The 14,752-nt window shown below is 44.5% G+C and overlaps 1 pseudogene; it reads left to right on the plus strand.

Annotated features, from left to right (window-relative positions):
• The first annotated feature begins 888 nt into the window (after positions 1 to 888).
• On the plus strand, positions 889 to 1,008 carry LOC136656519 (5S ribosomal RNA; annotated as a pseudogene).
• Positions 1,009 to 14,752: the final 13,744 nt, after the last annotated feature.

The following is a 14,752-nucleotide window of genomic DNA, read 5'->3' on the forward strand; positions in this document are numbered from 1 at the left end:
GAACCTGCATCTTCCAGGTCTAAGTTCAACTCCCAAACCACTATACCATCCTAGCCACATGTAACATGTAACATGTATACAACAAAGATGGTTGTATCCAGACCTTACATGAGTGGAAGAAAGCTTGTGCAAAATAACTTTTATCTAATCTTTTCTAGAACAGTTCTGTTTGTCCTCCAAAGCTGCCTCCAACGAACAGACTCAGGAGTGAATGATATGTGGGAGTCTGAAGAGAAAGGGGCCTTGCCACAATCAGGCAAAAAGACCTTGGAGGAGTGGAGTCCTCATCCAATTCTTCTGTACTTTGTAACTTGCCCTCTAGCTGTACTCCATCCCACCCCTAACTCAGGGCTCCCCAGCCCCCAGGAGTTGTTTCTTGGAGAGCACATGGGGCTGCTGCAGGGGAAAAAAGATGGAAATGTTCCCTTACATGAGCTTCGTTCCACTCACATAAGGATTGCATCTAATCCCTAGTCCTCAGACAAACTTGGCTTTCAGAAGTGGCTGGTGCTGTCCCTGGATAGAGAACAGATAAACTCCATCCTGCTTATAGATGTGACAACTTGGCATTTTTGCTACTAATACATCAGCAAGCCCAGATGTTCTCCAGACCTAACTAGGTTGTTTTTTGTTTTTGTTTTTTTGGGGGGTTTTTTTGTCTTTTTTTTAGTGCTCTTGTTGTGATTACTACATGCAGAAGGCAGTTTCACATCTGTAGTGACATGATTGCCTTAGTTATTCCACCTCAAGAACTGGAATAAATATCACTTGAATACATTGCCCAAAATAAATGATGTAGATGCAGAGGCCTGATTGTTGTTTTGCCTTTTCCTTGCAGGAGGATTGAACAAAATTCAAGTCACGATAATCTGATTTAGGTATGCAGCAGTAGACAGCAACTGTTACCCTGCACATGCCCAATCTCGTCTGATCTCGGAAGCTAAGCAGGGTCAGGCCTGGTTAGTACTTGGATGGGAGACTGCCTGGGAATACCGGGTGCTGTAGGCTTATACCATAGTCTTTCGAGACTGAAGGTTGCCAACCATAAGTGATTCTGTAAGCACTTTCAGATTTCCTGCCCGCCCCCCTTGACTCAGTTTCTCATGCTGCACTAGAGGCCTCTTCCAAAATTACCCCAATTTTTACAGCAAGTTGTTGGGTCATAGAAGGGACCAGGATCTTTATGAGTCAGTCACAATTGCACATAGAAATTTCATGGCAAAACCTTTGAATCAGAGATTGAGATGTCTTCAAAGCAAAGGTAGAATACCTTTTGGGTTGCAGTTCAAAGGAAACGTAAGTACTGCCTTGCAGGATTAGGCCAGAGGCCCAGTTTCGTGTTCACTCTATAGCAATGGCTAACCAGTTACCTTTAGGAAGCACAAAGACAGAGCATGATGTTGACAGCCAGGCCTTGTCCCATGCTGGGACAGCCAGGATTTGTCCCATGCTACTTCTAAAAAGCAGAAGTTTGTTGTCTTATGAACCAGAGGCCCCATTTAGCATGCATGGCTAATGCCCCTTCTATCCTCTGGGAATTGTCAAAGTTCTCTGGGTTAGGGACTGTCACACCATCTTGTGGTAATGAAACCCACAAGTTAATTATGTGTTGCCTTAAAGACTGCCTTTTGACTTGACTGCCTGTCAAGAGCCTATTGCCAAATTGTGTCTCTGAAGAACTCCGAGTTCTAGCTCTGTTAGCACAGAAATGATATGAAACAGCATTCTCTCTGCTGTTCTGGTTACAAGACTTTCTTTTCACATGCCCCTCCTCTGTTAAACAGTGGGCTCACTAAGGACCATGTCATCTTGTTCCATGCTTTCTTCACTTGGCTGCATGGTGGAAAGTTCTGGTGGTGATGTTGACCAAATTCTGTTTTCTTTCTGTTTCCTTGGGAGGAGAGGTCACTGGAGGTTCATGGTGCCTTTGTCATATTTGTTGTGGTTACAGATACAGGGGGACCACCATATCCGAGTATCCCATATCCACAGTTAACTGTGGACTGAGTCTGTGTCCCCCTGCGTGTGTCACCTCCTGAGGTCCTCTGGGCTCAGCAGAGGCCACAGACATCTGTACACAGCCTCTGCAGGTCTCTGACTGAGCTCAGCAGCTAAAAACATGTGACTTCAGGTTTCACAGAGAAACTGGAAGTGAAGTTCTTAATGTATTAAACAGATAAAGGGACACACCTGTATACAGATTGGATGGAGATAGATAGTAGAGTGTTGGATGGAGATAAATAGCAGAGTGCCTACAAACAGAAGAACTTGCATCAGCTCCCTAGAGAGCAGTTCTGTACCCCAAAGTGGTTTGGATTGCTCTCCCCTAACTTTGTACATACAGGACCATTAAGAGTTGTTAGATCTTTTGACTCCAGGTACACTGGTTGGGCATTGTCTTAGGTTAAGGTTCAGTTTCATTCAAAAGACCAGTTTGCAAGTTAACAACATGTTTTTACTTAGCTTGAAATTATTGGAACTACCATGGAGTAAGTGAGAAAAGACCTCCAAACACATTCACTTTTGGTGAAAGCAGAACACAGCGCTTTTTATCTGAACAACACCAACCCTTCCTAGTTGGGCAAACAGTACACTGAGAAGTTCAGTGAATGACTTGAAGGTATTTGATATAGTTTAATACCTAGAGCTATGTAAGTCCCTATAAGCAGGCTAGATGGGAAACTGCCAGGACGTAAAAAAGTTGTTTAATGTTTAGATCAGCGATTTTAATAGTTTTCAGTTCATGGCACACTGACAAGGCACTAAAATTGTCAAGGCACACCAGCAGGATTTTGACAAGGCACACTGTGCTGCTAGTGGAAGGCTCACATCCTCCATCGGCCCTACTAATTTATTACCTTCTTCCAAATTCCTGTGACACACCTGTGCTCCAGTGGTTGAAAATGGCTGATTTAGATCATTGGCTTGGCTTATCCACTTTTATTATCTACAGCAGGGGTGACAAATATAAGACCCGTGCACCAAATATGGCCCCCAGAAGCTATTTATCCAGCCCCCATTATAATTGGGCTCTCCCAGCTTAATAATTGGGCCATCTCATATCTTGAAAATATAAACATGATTTTCACATTTTCACATTCTGTCATTTGCTGCTAATGAGTTTCTACGTGAGCACAAAGTGCTTATTTCTGGCCATCATCTGCTTAATGATGTCACTTCCTTCTTAATGATGTCACTTCCATCCTTCAGCTGGCACCATGATTGCTAACTTCAGCCCTCTGTATTAAATAAGTTTGACATGCCTGGTCTACACTGACTGGCAAAAGCTCCCCAAGATCTCAGACAGAACTCTCTAACCATCCCTGCCACCGTTCATCTTGTTATCTTAGAGAGACTAGTGATTGATCCTGGAACTCCACGCATACAAAACATATATGGTATCACCAGTTCCTATCTAGGAATCATATGCAAGAATGCAGGGCCTCTGAGATGAGGGAGGGGCAGGGGATACATTGTACCCAGGCCTGGGTCAAAAAGGGGTCCTAGGAGGCAAATTCACATTTGAAGGGAAAAGGGAAGGGGCCCAAAAGAAACTTTGTACCTCTGATAAAATTCTTCTCGGTAGCTCTGCAAGGATGCTTAGAGCTCTTTACAAGAAGAACCAGGAATAATTGGAATACATAATAAACCACTTTGTGAACTACTTTTGGTTGGAAAAACTCTGCGTGCATGTGTGTGTGTACACATGCATTCTTGATGCTGATAATGTGCTGAAAAATATACATTTTCAAAAAGTAAACTGTATATCAGGACAAGTGGCAAAGGATTTCATGGGCCAAGATGCCCTTATTTCAGATGGCAGTTCTCTCCTGCAACTATTAATCATTCCATCCTTGCATTTGGGCAATTTCTGCCTGCAGATATGACCATATCACTTAGAGTGACTTGAAAAGAGCCTGCTTCCAAGGGCAAAATTGGGCACCTGGAGCCAAATTTCATTTAGATGCCAAACTGATGTCATATTCATAATGGGAAATGTTTGTCGCTCCTGCTGTATGCATTTTAAAACTGTAATGTTTACAATATGCTACTGTACATTATGTGTTTAAGTACTATTTAGGCATCACAACAGCCTATTACAATTAAAGAGAGTATTCTGGGGGGAAAAGGGCAAAAGAACAATTTGTTCTTTCGACCTCCACTTTGTGCGCAATATCTCCTTGCAGATGATAGCACATCAAACTGATGCCCGGCTCCTCAGGTAGGAATAAGGAACTGTGCTGGCTCATTTTGACAGAAAATGGCACTTTTCTATTTTTAGTGGCAAGTGTCTTTAAATGAATCATTAGCATTGGAAAGCTGATGTGAACTGAGCTGAAAAGCATACTAAAATATGCCTGGGGCATGTTTTTTTAAATTAAACAGATTATTTTCTCATCCTCATTTTCTCTAGCGTCTGGCAGTTATGGATGGAGTGATAAAGGAATCATTGCGAAATTCTGAAAACCTGGTCACCAAAGCAATAATGTGAAACAGTCTCTTCTGTTGCTGTGCTCAGACTATTTTTCTCCCCAGTTTCATGCTTTGTCTATGGCAGTGTTCACAACAAAGGGCGATGGTGAAGAAAGAACAGAGCCTCTCAGAAATGGGGCACCCTCTACAGTAAAAGTCCTTTTAGATTTCATGGCTGTGACATTATTACATGTGAGTCTCACCAGAGACTGAGTTAGGCAGGATCCCAGTAATGGCACCACAAACTAATCCCACCATTTGCGCACTGTAATGCCCATCATTTGCATCACTATCGGATGCCAAAGCCTGTTGTTTAGAAAAGTGAGAATCCCATAACTCATTTCAGTGTTGGGTATTTCTAATGACCTTGAATTTGAATTCATAATGATGTGAATATGAATTTGAATTCATAATGATAAACTCTGCACCATGCAACAGAAAACAGAAAACTACTGCCCTAAAGCTGGGCACCTGGAACGTTAGGACAATGACACCTGGCTTCTCTGATGACCTGCAAGAAATAGACGATGCACGCAAAACAGCTGTCATCGACATGGAGCTGAGCAGACTGCAGATGGACATCGTCGCCCTTCAAGAGACTAGGCTGCCAGATTCCGGATCTGTCAAGGAGAGAAATTTCTCATTTTTCTGGCAGGGAAAACCACCAAATGAAACCAGGGAACATGGCGTTGGCTTTGCGGTCAGAAATACCCTGCTGAAATCCATCATCCCACCTACTGTGGGAAGTGAAAGAATTTTGTCCCTGCAGCTCCAGTCATCAGCAGGACCTATCACTCTCATCAGTGCTTATGCACCGACTCTGTCGTCTCCAGCAGAAGCCAAAGACAAATTCTATGATGACCTGGCCACCACTGTCAAGAAAATCCCTGTAAAAGAGCCACTGTTCATCCTCGGCGATTTCAATGCTAGAGTTGGTGCTGATAACAGTTCATGGCCCACTTGCTTAGGTCAGTTTGGCACTGGGAGGATGAACGAAAATGGCCAACGCCTGCTAGAGTTTTGCTGTCATCACGGTCTCTGTGTCAGCAACACGTTCTTCAACACAAAGCCCCAACATAGAGTCTCTTGGAGACATCCAAGATCAAAGCACTGGCACCAGCTCGACCTGATCCTCACCAGATGCTCCAGCCTTCCCAGCATCAAGATCACACGCAGTTATCATGGTGCTGCCTGCGACACTGACCACTCCCTGGTGTGCAGCAGAGTGAAACTGCAAACAAAGCGACTGTATCACACGAAAAAGGAAGGAAGACCTCGCATTGATACCAGCAAGACCCGGGATCAGAGAAAAGTGGAGGAATTTGCACAAGCGCTTGAGGAATCTCTTCCAGGCCCGGCCGACGCAAACGCATCCAACAGATGGGAACATTTCAAGAATACCGTTTACAACACCGCCTTGTCCATATTCGGCAAGAAGACCAACAAGGCGGCAGACTGGTTTGAAGCCCACTCTGAGGAGTTGACACCAGTCATTGAGGAAAAGAGGAGAGCTCAAGCAGCATACAAGGCCTGTCCCAGTGAGCGCAACCTGCAGGTCCTCCGAATTGCTCGCAGCAAAGTCCAACAGACTGCCAGGAGATGTGCTAACGACTACTGGCTCCAGCTCTGTTCCGAGATACAGATAGCAGCTGACACGGGCAACATCAAGGGGATGTATGATGGTATCAAGCAGGCCCTAGGTCCAACACAGAAGAAAATTGCCCCTCTGAAGTCTGCCACAGGCGAGGTCATCCAGGATCGGGCGCAGCAGATGGAACGCTGGGTGCAGCACTACTCTGAGCTATATTCCAGAGAAAATGTAGTCACCGAAGAAGCACTGAACAACATTGAGTGCCTGCCTGTGCTGGAAGAGCTTGACAGTGAACCAACCCTAGAAGAACTTCAGGTGGCCCTGGACTCCCTTGCCTTTGGCAAGGCACCTGGAAAAGACAGCATCCCTGCTGAAGTCCTAAAATGCTGCAAAGAGATCATCGTCACTGAGCTGCATGAAATCCTCTGTCTCTGCTGGAGAGAAGGTGGAGTACCTCAAGACATGAGGGATGCAAACATCATCACGCTGTACAAGAACAAAGGTGACAGGGGTGACTGCAACAACTACCGCGGCATCTCTCTCCTTAGCGTTGTAGGAAAGCTGTTTGCCCGAGTTGTACTAAAGAGGCTCCAGGTACTTGCAGAGAGCGTCTATCCAGAATCGCAGTGTGGATTCCGAGCCAACAGGTCCACCACTGATATGATATTCTCCCTTAGACAACTGCAGGAGAAATGCAGGGAACAATGACAGCCACTCTTTATAGCCTTCATAGATCTCACAAAGGCTTTCGACCTGGTCAGTAGAGACGGCCTCTTCAAGATTCTCCCCAAGATTGGATGTCCACCCAGGCTCCTCAGCATCATCAGATCTTTCCACAAGGACATGAAGGGCACTGTTGTCTTCGATGGCTCCACATCAGACCCTTTTGACATCCGAAGCGGAGTGAAGCAGGGCTGTGTTCTTGCACCAACCTTGTTTGGGATTTTCTTCGCTGTCCTGCTGAAGCAGGCCTTTGGAACTGCAACAGAAGGCATCTATCTCCGGACCAGATCAGACGGAAAGCTCTTCAACCTCTCCAGACTGAGAGCAAAATCCAAAGTCCAGCTGAAATGTCTGCGTGACTTCCTCTTTGCCGACGATGCAGCTGTCACTACCCTCTCTGCCAAAGATCTCCAGCAGCTCATGGATCGTTTTAGCAAGGCCTGCCAAGATTTTGGACTGACAATCAGCCTGAAGAAAACACAGGTCATGGTTCAGGATGTGGACTCACCTCCCTGCATTACAATCTCTGAGCATGAACTGGAGGTTGTCCATGACTTTGTGTACCTTGGCTCAACGATCTCCGACACTCATTCTCTCGATACCGAGCTAAACAAGCGCATCGGTAAAGCAGCTACCACGTTTTCCAGACTCACAAAGAGAGTCTGGTCCAACAAGAAGCTGACGGAACATACCAAGATCCAGGTCTACAGAGCTTGCGTCCTGAGTACACTTCTGTACTGCAGCGAGTCATGGACTCTTCGCTCACAACAGGAGAGGAAACTGAGCGCGTTCCACATGCGCTGCCTCCGATGCATCCTCGGCATCACCTGGCAGGACAAAGTTCCAAACAACACAGTCCTGGAACGTGCTGGAATCCCTAGCATGTATTCACTGCTGAAACAGAGACGCCTGCGTTGGCTTGGTCATGTCGTGAGAATGGATGATGGCCGGATCCCAAAGGATCTCCTCTATGGAGAACTCGTGCAAGGAAAGCGCCCTACAGGTAGACCACAGCTGCGATACAAGGACATCTGCAAGAGGGATCTGAAGGCCTTAGGGATGGACCTCAACAAGTGGGAAACCCTGGCCTCTGAGCGGCCCGCTTGGAGGCAGGCTGTGCAGCATGGCCTTTCCCAGTTTGAAGAGACACTTCGCCAACAGTCTGAGGCTAAGAGGCAAAGAAGGAAGGCCCATAGCCAGGGAGACAGACCAGGGACAGACTGCACTTGCTCCCGGTGTGGAAGGGATTGTCACTCCCGGATTGGCCTTTTCAGCCACACTAGACGCTGTGCCAGAACCACCTTTCAGAGCGCGATACCATAGTCTTTCGAGACTGAAGGTTGCCAATACAAAAAATGATGTGGCACATTTTTAACTTGGTTCCAAATTTCATTTTAACCATAGAAAACATATTGGTCTTGCTTACCTTGGCTCAAGGTAGTCACAGCAAATAGCCATGATAAAACCCATAATGATTCAAAAATTGTGGAAATTAAATGCAACTATAATTCTCTCTGTTTCATGTGAAGTACAGTTTTAAATAAATCAATGAAAGCTATTTCAATGGCTTTTGATCTTCAATGCATCTAGTGCAAAACAATGCAAGGAAAGTCAGGAACTCACCCCAGATGAATGTTTTCCAGTTTTGCCCTCAAATCTTCCTGTTGGCAGAGAGGTTAAACAAGAGCATCCAGGAAGATAAAGTGATCCTTCCTTGTCAGTTGGCTTAGCCAGCAGTAGTGATGAAAATCTCTAAAAGAGATGAGGAAGGAGGAGAAATAAAAAGAAAAGGACCAGCTAGATTAAAATGTACCATAGACAGGTTGCAGTCCTGTAACATTTCTGGGAGTACCCAGGTAAATGTTGACCCCAATGGAACTTATGTCTAAGTAGACATGACGAGGATTGTGCCCCCAGTCTTCAGAGAGGTTTTACCTAGGTGCAAAAAGTTTCAAGATGTATGTAAATATTGCAGATTCTGCTCAAGTGATATCTTATCTTCCTACCTTTTTCTTGCTTTCTCCAAACCAGGTGAAGAAGAGCATTGGAAATCCAAAGAAGTCTGACAGTGCTGAATACAATTAAAACACATACATTTCACCAATTCATTTTGACCCTCCATGGGCAAATGCAGCCATCACAGGCATACAAGAGCATACCCCAGAATGTGATTAGCTGATTTGCCTGGAATATGTCCCAGGAACAATCAGAGCACTGTTGTCCCTAATTTTCTGGATTTATTGCTGGGAGCTTAGTCCCTGCTTCAGTAGACTCTATGTAGCAGTATTATCACTAACAGCTTGTTGCTCAGAACAACAGGTTGAACCTACTCACAGGTAGATTTGATTTGTGAGTAGATGTCCATTTCTGCTACTTCCAGTTGCAAGGTGACTGGTTTCTTTTCCAACGGCAGATCAGTTATAGTGGGAGGGTGCCAGTCATTTTGAAACTGGGATCATTCTTCACATATAGCTCCTTATAGGCATCTTTTGGCTCTAATTGATTTCCCACTTAAGCAATGTAACATCCAGGGATGGGAACTCAAATCAGGTGACTTGAGTCTGAGTTGCAAAAACACATTTTTTTGCTGACTCATGTACACTCAAGTCACCTGTGCCAATGACTCCGACACTGACTCAAGTCTGCGCTGGCCTCTCTGCTGGTCAGGATCACACCATTAAACTGATTTACAAACCTAACTGTGGGGCATGTTCAGTTTAGAAGGCTCAATGAGCCACATGCCTTTGGGGACCAGGGGCATCATTATGGATGTGTGGATGCTGTCGGCTGCATCAGGTGTCACCCTCAGGAGAGGGAGACAACATACAGCACCAGCATCTCTTTCAGCAATCTTTGGCCTTCTCTGGGCCCAGCCATCTCATGCTCTTGCCAGTGATTGTGTTTCCACCACTCATTGAGGGGAACACTTCCCAAACTTTCCACCACTCATTGAGGGGAACACTTCCCAAACTTCTGGAGCTCAAGCACGTAAGTGCCACACCAGGTGACGTGCATCCTTGAGATGCCTCTGTTGGGGACAAAGAAAGCATCTCTCCTTGACCAAAACTTTGTTTATGATTCTATATTATGAACATGGTTTATGTCCATTATCACTGAAAACTGGTATAGCATAAGGCCTAAGAGACTGGAAGCCAAACTAAATGTGCACTCAGATGTGCAGCATGGCCTGATGGGAGCTCTTTACTAATAGCATGTGGAAGAGACACAAACATGTGTCCTTAAGCAACTACTTCCTCACGGCCTCTGCTGCAATATGGAGATAATTGCAAGGACTATATCAGATAACAACAAGTGAAGTTCTTGTGCAGGATCAGACAGTACTGCACAAACGTTAACTATTATGACAGTGTTTCCCATCCTCAAGCCTGCAAACCTCCAGGTCAGACGTGTGCATTCGTGTTTTGGATGCTACCACCTTAAGGAGCCTAGCAACCCAACCCAGGACCTATAGTGCTGTTAGTACACTTCTGGGTTTCACTGCTGCTGCCACCAAACACAGGTAAGACGGCAGCAGCAGTAAAACCCAGAAAGTGCAGTACTAACAGCACTATGGCTCACTGGTTGGGTTGCTACCCTCCTTAAGGGTGTAGCGTTCCAAAAAAAGTTAGCAACCACTGTGCCATGATGTTCATCCTTGAAGGACAATGATTTACCAACAATTTGGAATTCCTTCCTTCCTTCGACTTTCTGATCTGCAAGTGTTAAAACAGTTGTAGTTTGTTCATGTTTCATATCCAGCACCTGTTTTATTTTTGTTCCCAGGAACAACTGTGAAGGAGGGTGAAAAAAAAATGCATGCAGCTGGATAGTTGTTGATGCAGTTGGCCAGGCTTTTCCATTTCTTTCTGATATTTTCAATATGTCAGTTGGGGAAGATGGAAACGAGGATCAGAAAGAAATGGTAGAGGAGAGGATCTAACTCTCTAATACACCTCAGAAGTTTAGTCTATTATTGGACCTACTATCCTCTTCAGTTCAGTCAATCTCTCCCAGTCCATTTAAACTCCAGAACTCTCAAAAGATTAAAAGCAGGGAGTCTTAAAGCAGGTTTCTGTAGTCAGCACATAACGCTACTGACAGGAAAGTTTAAAGAAGAGGGATATATTCATAGCCAATCACAAAACACATGTCCAAAGTGATTGGGCCATTTATGGTTAATCTTTCCACTTGACAGTTGCATTAGACAAGAAAGATGAATCATATTTCCCCCTGTCATTCTAATGGAGACTCTTCAGCTGTCTAAATGCATTAGCTGACCAACTTGTGCCTTCTGCCAATTCATAGAAGTGAATGCAAAATGTGTTTTTTTTCCTTTTTCATTTGCATAAATGCAAGCCCCAGCTGAATACATTATTTAAAAGACTATTCAGATATACGCATTCTATGTGTACACCTGAAATTTAGTTTGGGGTTGTCCAATCAGTATTTTAACCTCATTCTGCCTTCTTTAACTTTAATCTACTTGGCTTGTATTTTGATTGATTGCCACATTTTTTTCAAACATTGTAATTATGATTACGTGATTGTTCTGCTGTTGGAATCTTGGGTGCCCTTCGGGGAGAAAGGCAGAATACAAATCCAATAAATAAATAAATCTGCATATCTGGATTGTTCATAAATAACAAAAATTTTAAGAGTGGATAGGTGATACCAAATGGGCACCTACTTTCTTCACACTTCTTTTGATTCTTAAATACTGGTACCTGAAAGTTTCTTCACCTACTTCTCAGTGCTCACATTCAGTTATCACTCTTCTTTCCTGTTTTCTTTCTAATTGGTGCAGGCTTTAGATTGATTCAACATAATCAGGTCCCAGGTCCCTGAGAAGTCCACAAGCAGGAGGTAAGACATGCCCATCTTTCAGTGTTGCTCAGAAGCATATTGGCCCTGAAAGAGCTGGTAGCATGTGGCCATCATGTTTAGTAGCGATTGATGGACTTTCATCAATTTGTCTAATTCCTTTCTTGAATATACGTAAGGATAAGAACTTTGCATGCAACTTTTCCTACCAAGATCATATTATTATTATTAATTATTATTAACAGTATTTATATATCACTTTTCAATGGAAAGTTCACAAAGCGGTTTACAGAGAAAATAAAACAAACAACTAATGACTCCCCATCCCAAAAGGGCTCACAAGCTAAAAGGATGCAAAAGAACACCAGCAGACAGCCACTAGAAAAGACAGTGCTGGGTGAGGAGGGCCAGTTACTCTCCTCCCGCTAAATAAAAGAAGAGCATCCACTTAAAAAGTGCCTCTTTCCCAGTTAGCATATAGGTTTGTCACTCTTAGTTCAGCATTTCTCAAACTGTGAGTTGCGTAACACCTAGCACAGCTGCCATTCAAAATATGGGAAAATGGAATGCTGGAAAGAGGGGGAGGCTGTGTGGTTGTTTTGCTTGTGTCAAGGTTGTAGATAGGCTTTTTCTCTTTCAGATTCACTTTGCTATTGGATAATGACTGAGAAATAACCCAACTTATTGCTGCATTCTCAGGAAAGCAGTCCTGAAACGGCTTGCGGCATCATAATGTGGCATTGTGGCATCACAATGACTTCACTTCCAGCTTGATGATGTCACTTCCGGCCATGGCATCACTTCTGGTGGGTCCCGGACGGACTGTCATTCTAAAAAGTGGTTTCTGGTGCTAAAAAGTTTGAGGACCACTGTTCTAATTTATTTCCTGTCAGTGTAATTTCTCTCTATTTAAAAAATTCTGCCCCTGAACTTTTGTTTAGAGCTTTTAAAGGTGCTGGGGGTGGGGGTGAGGCATAATATTTAATTCTACTAGCTGCTTTCCCAGCCTTATCAGCAATTATAGCTGGATGGTACTGACCATCTGCAACTGGTCTGTGGGCAATGCAAATGTGACTTGCATTGTACTTTGATGATTAGCTCATTTGCTCTGTGCCACCACTTATATGAGCATCACAACTGCTCTGCTTCATTAGACTAAAAGTCTACCTAGTCCAGTCTTCTTTATAGCCAGATTTTCTGTTCTCCACTTAAAACCAAGTCAAATATGATATTGGGAAGCCATCTATGCGCCATGGTGTAACCAGTAACAGACAGCAGTACTGATATTCAGTACCTCAACAAAATAGAAGTAAATTGCAGATATTCCTAATCACGTACAGCACTTGCAATTCAGCCTCTGTATGTAGCATATTCTGTGACACATACTACCCTTCTTCATGTTGTAGTTACCAGGGTGCAGTGCTGATGGCAATGTTTGCCATTCTAATCATATATCCCCAGGTACGTTTGCTTGTAAGCAGGTCTGGCACCAGCATGCATCACCCTTGAGCAAATCTCAAGGCCCCAGCTCCTTAGAAAGCTGCCCCTGGTGCCTGTAATGCTACTGATGCCTGAACTGCTAGTGAACCTCCCCTGTGCTTCATTCAGCAGCAGAGCAACTAGATCCAGCATTTTCATTCACTCACAGTGCTCCCCCCAACATAGCATTACCCTGGAGCAATGCTTCATTGAAGGCATTGGGGATGAACTAAAATGGTAGATCTGGCTGGACCTGTGCTAGGAAGGCTGCTGCTACTGTTGTCACTGCTTACCACTGCAGTCACCTCTCACTGCTTGGTAAGGCTGCCATAGCTTACCACCCATGATGCTAAGAAGAACAGCCCTGGTTGGTAATCCCTCCACGAACCACCCATCAGGGCCAGTCTTAGGAGCTGCAGGCCCCAATGTGAAACACTTTTGCAGGATCCCCATCCTCTGCAGGCCCCTCTATTTACCAGGATGAGTGGTAGGCTCAGGGCTGATGGCACCTCACACAAAGCACGGCACCCAGAAATAGGTGGTGGTGATATTGCAACCTGCTTGAGTGTGTGTGTGTGTGTGTGGGGGGGGTGATTTCAGGCCAATCAGAGCCAGGGATAGATGAGAGGGCCTTCCAGTGGAGAAGCTCTGCTTAGTAACTAGTCTGTGGAACTCCTTGCCACAGGATGCGGTGATGGTATCTAGCTTAGGCCCAAATCCTAACCCACTTTCCAGCACTGGCATAGCTGTGCAAATGGGATGTGTGCTGCATCCTGCAGTTGGGTGGCACTCACGGAGGCCTCCTCAAAGTAATGGAATGTTTGTTCCCTTACGTCAGAGCTTTGCTGCCCTTATGTCGGTGCTGGAAAATGGGTTAGGATTGCGCCCTTAGATGCCTTTAAAAGGGGTTTGGACAGATTTCTAGAAAAGAAGTTCATCACTGGTTACAAAACATTATGGGCATGTGCAACCTCCTGGTTTTAGAAGCAGGCTACCTCAGAAAACCAGGTGCAAGGGAGTGGCACCAGGAAGCAGGTCTCCTGTTGTCTTGTGTGCTCCGAGGCATTTGGTGGGCCACTGTGAGATATAGGTAGCTGAACTAGATGGGCCTTTGACCTGATCCAGCAGGGGTCTTCTTATGTTCTGTGTATGCTTGCTGTTTGTGTGGCATCCACACACACACAGGCAACTTCAGCTTCCACAGCATTAATGAAGCAAATTACAAATATTATCTTTGAGCATACCCAACATATGAAGCAATTTATTTTTGCTTTGGAAGGGGCTGCTTTCCTTACTTCATGAGCAGTTTTGAAGTCTTAAAAGTCTTGCGATCTTGCATGCAGATAGGGTTATTGCTCTTTCCAAACGTTTGTTCCTGTTTTGCCATTTTCCTTTTCTTTTCTTTTTTTCTGGCAGGCAAAAATAAAACAAAAAGATTAGTCATTCCCTCAAACATGTTTTTCTGTGGTTTTTAAGCAATTTTGTGAAGTGGCTCAACTGGTGCCTAACTTAGCAAATGTTTACCTCAGAAAGAAACTAAACCTCACCTCGTCTGAAAAGTAAGCAGGAAAATATCAAATGCAGCAAAATGGATGGTCCTGGGATATTTTGGGGGGGGGGGGTCACTTTAGAAAGCCTTTACCTTTTGAAAATCCTCTCTTTCTG

This window comes from Tiliqua scincoides, chromosome 6, assembly GCF_035046505.1.
Source record: "Tiliqua scincoides isolate rTilSci1 chromosome 6, rTilSci1.hap2, whole genome shotgun sequence".
Classification (NCBI taxonomy): Eukaryota; Metazoa; Chordata; class Lepidosauria; order Squamata; family Scincidae; genus Tiliqua; species Tiliqua scincoides.